The sequence below is a fragment of the Montipora capricornis genome, chromosome 12 (genome assembly GCF_036669925.1).
Source record: "Montipora capricornis isolate CH-2021 chromosome 12, ASM3666992v2, whole genome shotgun sequence".
Lineage (NCBI taxonomy): Eukaryota > Metazoa > Cnidaria > Anthozoa > Scleractinia > Acroporidae > Montipora > Montipora capricornis.
The window spans coordinates 4,921,142-4,928,641 of record NC_090894.1 but is presented as its reverse complement, the minus strand read 5'-3'; the positions used below and the strand labels follow the sequence as shown (position 1 = coordinate 4,928,641).

The following is a 7,500-nucleotide window of genomic DNA, read 5'->3' as shown; positions in this document are numbered from 1 at the left end:
AGACAAGGTTAATTTGGGAACAGAAATCAGCACAACTAAGCAATTAAGTGAAAATGTGGCTCAGCCAGGAATTGAACCTGGGTCTCCAGATTACCGGTCGGATGCCTTAACCACTCAGCCACTGAACCAACCACACTAGGAACACATATTACTGTACAACACATACACAGTTTTGGCCTTGAGATGGTCAGGTCCGAGGAGACAATTTAATACATTCTCTGCAATCAGGATCACGTCACTACTCCCCGGTCGATCGGTGATGCACGGCCATATCCCCCTGTAAATTAACTAAGTACAGTGAGGTAGGGAGGGGATATATTAGCAACTGATTGCCTTAATTACTTAGGATCACCAGCCTATTCCCGTTTGGATAGCGATTCATTAGGCATTTCTGAGAAATACAACAGACAAGGTTAATTTGGGAACAGAAATCAGCACAACTAAGCAATTAAGTGAAAATGTGACTCAGCCAGGAATTGAACATGGGTCTCCAGAAGGGCGGTCGGATGCCTTAACCACTCAGCCACTGAACCAACCACACTAGGAACACATATTACTGTACAACACATACACAATTTTGGCCTTGAGATGGTCAGGTCCGAGGAGACAATTTCACACATTCTCTGCAATCAGGATCACGTCACTACTCCCCGGTCGATCGGTGATGCACGGCCATATCCCCCTGTAAATTAACTAAGTACAGTGAGGTAGGGAGGGGATATATTAGCAACTGATTGCCTTAATTACTTAGGATCACCAGCCTATTCCCGTTTGGATAGCGATTCATTAGGCATTTCTGAGAAATACAACAGACAAGGTTAATTTGGGAACAGAAATCAGCACAACTAAGCAATTAAGTGAAAATGTGGCTCAGCCAGGAATTGAACCTGGGTCTCCAGATTACCGGTCGGATGCCTTAACCACTCAGCCACTGAACCAACCACACTAGGAACACATATTACTGTACAACACATACACAGTTTTGGCCTTGAGATGGTCAGGTCCGAGGAGACAATTTCACACATTCTCTGCAATCAGGATCACGTCACTACCCCCCGGTCGATCGGTGATGCACGGCCATATCCCCCTGTAAATTAACCGACCGGTAATCTGGAGACCCAGGTTCAATTCCTGGCTGAGCCACATTTTCACTTAATTGCTTAGTTGTGCTGATTTCTGTTCCCAAATTAACCTTGTCTGTTGTATTTCTCAGAAATGCCTAATGAATCGCTATCCAAACGGGAATAGGCTGGTGATCCTAAGTAATTAAGGCAATCAGTTGCTATATACATCCCCTCCCTACCTCACTGTACTTAGTTAATTTACAGGGGGATATGGCCGTGCATCACCGATCGACCGGGGAGTAGTGACGTGATCCTGATTGCAGAGAATGTGTGAAATTGTCTCCTCGGACCTGACCATCTCAAGGCCAAAATTGTGTATGTGTTGTACAGTAATATGTGTTCCTAGTGTGGTTGGTTCAGTGGCTGAGTGGTTAAGGCATCCGACCGGTAATCTGGAGACCCAGGTTCACTTCCTGGCTGAGCCACATTTTCACTTAATTGCTTAGTTGTGCTGATTTCTGTTTCCAAATTAACCTTGTCTATATATATATATATATATATATATATATATATATATATATATACCAAGTTTATAGTGTGGTGTGAAGGTGAAGAGCGCTCAATACCATTACAAGTAGAGTGTATATATATCTATATCTATAATAACTGTGTAAGTTTGAGCGGGGAAATAACAACAACTAACTGCCTCATTTACCTTTGGATCACCAACCTATTCCCTTCAGAAGGCGATTCACAGTGATTTCTGACAAGTATTAATTAGTAGTGTAGGATGGGAACAGAAATCGATACAACAAAGGAAATGAGTGAAAATGTGTTCAGCCGGGAATCGAACCCGGGTCTCCTGGTTACCGGTCAGATGCCTTACCACTCGGCCACTGAACCAACCCCGCCATTCAGCCGAATTGGAAGGACCTTTAAATGGCAAGCTCTGAGGAGAATCGCACATTTTCTGCAGTGAGGATCGCGTCACTATGCTCAAGTTGATCAGCGATTCACAGTAAATTTCCCCCTATATATGAAATGACTGTGTAAGTTTGAGCGGGGAAATAACAACATCTAACTGCCTCATTTACCTTTGGATCACCAACCTATTCCCTTCAGAAGGCGATTCACAGTGATTTCTGACAAGTATTAATTAGTAGTGTTGGATGGGAACAGAAATCGTTACAACATAGGAAATGAGTGAAAATGTGTTCAGCCGGGAATCGAACCCGGGTCTCCAGGTTACCGGTCAGATGCCTTACCACTCGGCCACTGAACCAACCCCGCCATTCAGCCGAATTGGAAGGACCTTTAAATGGCAAGCTCTGAGGAGAATCGCACATTTTCTGCAGTGAGGATCGCGTCACTATGCTCAAGTTGATCAGCGATTCACAGTAAATTTCCCCCTATATATGAAATGACTGTGTAAGTTTGAGCGGGGAAATAACAACAACTAACTGCCTCATTTACCTTTGGATCACCAACCTATTCCCTTCAGAAGGCGATTCACAGTGATTTCTGACAAGTATTAATTAGTAGTGTAGGATGGGAACAGAAATCGATACAACAAAGGAAATGAGTGAAAATGTGTTCAGCCGGGAATCGAACCCGGGTCTCCTGGTTACCGGTCAGATGCCTTACCACTCGGCCACTGAACCAACCCCGCCATTCAGCCGAATTGGAAGGACCTTTAAATGGCAAGCTCTGAGGAGAATCGCACATTTTCTGCAGTGAGGATCGCGTCACTATGCTCAAGTTGATCAGCGATTCACAGTAAATTTCCCCCTATATATGAAATGACTGTGTAAGTTTGAGCGGGGAAATAACAACAACTAACTGCCTCATTTACCTTTGGATCACCAACCTATTCCCTTCAGAAGGCGATTCACAGTGATTACTGACAAGTATTAATTAGTAGTGTAGGATGGGAACAGAAATCGATACAACAAAGGAAATGAGTGAAAATGTGTTCAGCCGGGAATCGAACCCGGGTCTCCTGGTTACCGGTCAGATGCCTTACCACTCGGCCAATGACCCAACACCGCCATTGAGCCTAAGAGTAAGCACCTTAAAATGGAAAGCTCTGTGGAGAATCGCACATTTTCTGCAGTGAGGATCGCGTCACTATGCTCAAGTTGATCAGCGATTCACAGTAAATTTCCCCCTATATATGAAATGACTGTGTAAGTTTGAGCGGGGAAATAACAACAACTAACTGCCTCATTTACCTTTGGATCACCAACCTATTCCCTTCAGAAGGCGATTCACAGTGATTTCTGACAAGTATTAATTAGTAGTGTAGGATGGGAACAGAAATCGATACAACAAAGGAAATGAGTGAAAATGTGTTCAGCCGGGAATCGAACCCGGGTCTCCTGGTTACCGGTCAGATGCCTTACCACTCGGCCACTGAAACACCCGCGCCATTGGGCCGAATTGGAAGGTCCTTTAAATGGCAAGCTCTGGGGAGAATCGCACATTTTCTGCCGACAGGCTCGCCTCACTATGCACAAGTTGATCAGCGATTCACAGTAAATTTCCCCCAATATATGAAATTACTGTGTAAGTTTGAGCGGGGAAATAACAACAACTAACTGCCTCATTTACCTTTGGATCACCAACCTATTCCCTTCAGAAGGCGATTCACAGTGATTTCTGACAAGTATTAATTAGTAGTGTAGGATGGGAACAGAAATCGATACAACAAAGGAAATGAGTGAAAATGTGTTCAGCCGGGAATCGAACCCGGGTCTCCTGGTTACCGGTCAGATGCCTTACCACTCGGCCACTGAACCAACCCCGCCATTCAGCCGAATTGGAAGGACCTTTAAATGGCAAGCTCTGAGGAGAATCGCACATTTTCTGCAGTGAGGATCGCGTCACTATGCTCAAGTTGATCAGCGATTCACAGTAAATTTCCCCCTATATATGAAATGACTGTGTAAGTTTGAGCGGGGAAATAACAACAACTAACTGCCTCATTTACCTTTGGATCACCAACCTATTCCCTTCAGAAGGCGATTCACAGTGATTACTGACAAGTATTAATTAGTAGTGTAGGATGGGAACAGAAATCGATACAACAAAGGAAATGAGTGAAAATGTGTTCAGCCGGGAATCGAACCCGGGTCTCCTGGTTACCGGTCAGATGCCTTACCACTCGGCCACTGAACCAACCCCGCCATTCAGCCGCATTCTAAGGACCTTTCAATGCCAAGATCTGAGTAGAATCGCACATTTTCTGTAGTGATGATCTCGTCACTATGCTCAATTTGAACAGCGATTCACAGTAAATTTCCCCCTATATATGAAATAACTGTGTAAGTTTGAGCGGGGAAATAACAACAACAACAACTGCCTCATTTACGTTTGGATCACCAACCTATTCCCTTAGAAAGGCGATTTAGTAGTGTAGGATGGGAACAGAAATCGATACAACAAAGGAAATGAGTGAAAATGTGTTCAGCCGGGAATCGAACCCGGGTCTCCTGGTTACCGGTCAGATGCCTTACCACTCGGTTGGTTCAGTGGCCGAGTGGTAAGGCATCTGACCGGTAACCAGGAGACCCGGGTTCGATTCCCGGCTGAACACATTTTCACTCATTTCCTTTGTTGTATCGATTTCTGTTCCCATCCTACACTACTAATTAATACTTGTCAGAAATCACTGTGAATCGCCTTCTGAAGGGAATAGGTTGGTGATCCAAAGGTAAATGAGGCAGTTAGTTGTTGTTATTTCCCCGCTCAAACTTACACAGTCATTTCATATATAGGGGGAAATTTACTGTGAATCGCTGATCAACTTGAGCATAGTGACGCGATCCTCACTGCAGAAAATGTGCGATTCTCCTCAGAGCTTGCCATTTAAAGGTCCTTCCAATTCGGCTGAATGGCGGGGTTGGTTCAGTGGCCGAGTGGTAAGGCATCTGACCGGTAACCAGGAGACCCGGGTTCGATTCCCGGCTGAACACATTTTCACTCATTTCCTTTGTTGTATCGATTTCTGTTCCCATCCTACACTACTAATTATATATATATATATATATATATATATATATATATATATATATATATATATATATATATATATAGCGCAAGTAGGGGGTTTCAGTTAGCTGCAGAGTGCTCCATACGCGTGAAGTAGAGCGAATATAACGTTTAGAAGAAAGACAACTTCACAGCGTAGCGACTTCAAGTTTCATGTTTAGACAATCATCAGGCTACAGATCTTACATTTGCATTCTAACTCGTTTAAAGACTATTCTAATACTCTAGGGGAGCGTGCCTTTTTAAGTTCGACAAAAGGTATTTGTTCTTGTGTCTGCATTTAGAAATTAACTCGTTTCTTTTGTTTAGTAGGTGGCGCGTATCTGCTTTTATTATGTACAACTTTTCTGTGAGGCACAGGTCGCATCTCTTTGATCCACATTTGTATGGTGAGGCGAAAGACTCTATTGTTCAGCGTAGCGTGTAATTGATGTTATTGTCCTTTAGACTCCAGATATGCCTCGATAACTCCGTCTCACTGCAGTACTTTTTATGCCTGAAGGATTTAGTGTGATTGTTGTATCGGGTTTTAAATTCTCCCTCTGACGCTCCGTAGTAGATCTTGGTGTTGTTATCGCTTGTCACTTCGGCTCTATAGACTATAGACGATGATAGACATTTGCCGTCTAAGGGGCATGATTGCTTGTTTCTGCAATTGCATAGCCGCGCTTCGTTAGGTGTTTTCGTGGCGTTTAATACTTTTGCATTGTGTTGCCTGATAATGCCTGTCATGTTGGTTGTGAAGCAGTAGCTAAGCTTGATTGTGTTCGTGTTAGAATTTTGTGAAGCTTGTGGCCTTTGTGGAAGTGTTTCTTGATCAGGTAAATGAATTTTTTTCCGATGTTGGTCTTGACTTGCAGGTTGTATGGTGGATTGAACCAGAGGTTTGCGTACCTTGCTTTGAAATCAGTTGCTGTGAGTCCTACGTACTTTTCTTCCTTTTCGCTGGTCTTCACCGTTGCCTGATACACGATGTCTCTTGAGAGGCATTTTCCTTGTAATGGGCACGTGGTATTCCTCGGACAATTGCATTCCTTCTGGAAACTATCTTTGCTGCCTTTTGCCAGTTTTCTTTTGTTATATCCTTCGATGATTGTTCGTACGTTTGGCATACAACTGTAGGATAGTTTTATTGTGTTCTTTTTAAAGATCTTGTGCAATTTATTGCTTTTCGGAAAGCATTTACGGATAATGTTCAGGAACTCTCTTCCCACATTGGTTTTCACGTTTTCGTTGTACGGTGGGTTGAACCAGATGATGTTACGCTTCCTTTGCCGTTTCCCTGTCTTTGGAGCCGTTGGTCTAACATTATTGAGTTTGTAAACATATCCACTGTCGCTCAGCGCCTTTTGATATACGGAGGCTGCTTCATTGAAGACTTCCTCGCTCGAAGAAATTTCTGACAGTAGCTTGTTGATTCCTTCATGATCAGGAATGTTCCTTAAGATGGTTGGGGGGTGGTTGGATTTGATGTTGACCTACTGTAAAACGTTGTTTGGTTTCATGTATGGTATGTGCTTTCCCGTGTTTAGGTCTAGGGTGACATCAAGGAAATTGACCACTTTCTTGTTGGTTTCGATCGTAATTCGTAGGTCGTTCTCCTGGAATGTTTTGCAAATGTCCTTCTTCATATTTTCAATTTGCCTTGGTGTCCCTTCGACCATGCCCAATCCATCTTCTCTGTATAAGCATAAGATGGATGACCCATGTTTTGCTTGTAATAGCGAAATCATGTAGCATACCACTAATTCACATGATTCTGCCCCATCGAAGCTCCCCATCGTTACATCGAAACCGTTGTTATTACCTTTCTTCCTCCAGGGCTCTTTTCCTTTGAATACTACTGTGCGTTTTGCGTGGATGATGATATCTTTCTCGCCAACTTGTATGGTGTTAAACTGCTTTCCGAAGTCAATAGCCTTTAATAGTAGCTTTTCTGTTATGGATGGATAAAATTCCACGATATCGAATCCAATGAAACATCCGTTCTGCTTGTCGGGGAATGATCTGAACCATTCTAGTACTTCTCTAGTGCTTTATTTCGGTTGCCTTTACTATGTTCTTTACCAATCTGTTTAGTATAACTTTGCTCACACCCCCTATTTCCGATTTCGTTGGACTTATTAATCTGCATGCCGGTGCGTTTGGGAAGTTTGGCTTGTGGTCTTTAAGGTTGATCGATACTTCTTTTTCTGCTAGACATTCTATACGATCTTCGAGTTTAAATTCTTTGGCAATTTGTCTTGCTTCTCTGTTGATGGAGAGTACTTCGCTCTCGCTCGTTTTCTTATAGGTTTTAGTGATGCTGGCTTCGCTTGATTGCACACTGATGAGTGCAGGACAAGCTAAACGTCCTGTACGAAACAGATCTGTTTGAAAACCAGAG

At 43.2% G+C, this 7,500-nt stretch overlaps 6 non-coding genes across 6 annotated transcripts; 2 read left to right on the top strand and 4 right to left on the bottom strand.

The window, feature by feature from the left end:
• Positions 1-1,895: 1,895 nt before the first annotated feature.
• On the bottom strand, positions 1,896-1,967 carry Trnat-ggu (transfer RNA threonine (anticodon GGU)). The gene has a single exon. It is a non-coding gene; the product is annotated as a tRNA-Thr (tRNA).
• A 686-nt stretch (positions 1,968-2,653) lies between these two features.
• Positions 2,654-2,725, bottom strand: Trnat-ggu (transfer RNA threonine (anticodon GGU)). The gene has a single exon. It is a non-coding gene; the product is annotated as a tRNA-Thr (tRNA).
• A 1,065-nt stretch (positions 2,726-3,790) lies between these two features.
• On the bottom strand, positions 3,791-3,862 carry Trnat-ggu (transfer RNA threonine (anticodon GGU)). The gene has a single exon. It is a non-coding gene; the product is annotated as a tRNA-Thr (tRNA).
• A 307-nt stretch (positions 3,863-4,169) lies between these two features.
• On the bottom strand, positions 4,170-4,241 carry Trnat-ggu (transfer RNA threonine (anticodon GGU)). The gene has a single exon. It is a non-coding gene; the product is annotated as a tRNA-Thr (tRNA).
• A 347-nt stretch (positions 4,242-4,588) lies between these two features.
• Positions 4,589-4,660, top strand: Trnat-ggu (transfer RNA threonine (anticodon GGU)). The gene has a single exon. It is a non-coding gene; the product is annotated as a tRNA-Thr (tRNA).
• Positions 4,661-4,967: 307 nt separating this feature from the next.
• Positions 4,968-5,039, top strand: Trnat-ggu (transfer RNA threonine (anticodon GGU)). The gene has a single exon. It is a non-coding gene; the product is annotated as a tRNA-Thr (tRNA).
• The last annotated feature ends 2,461 nt before the right edge of the window (positions 5,040-7,500 follow it).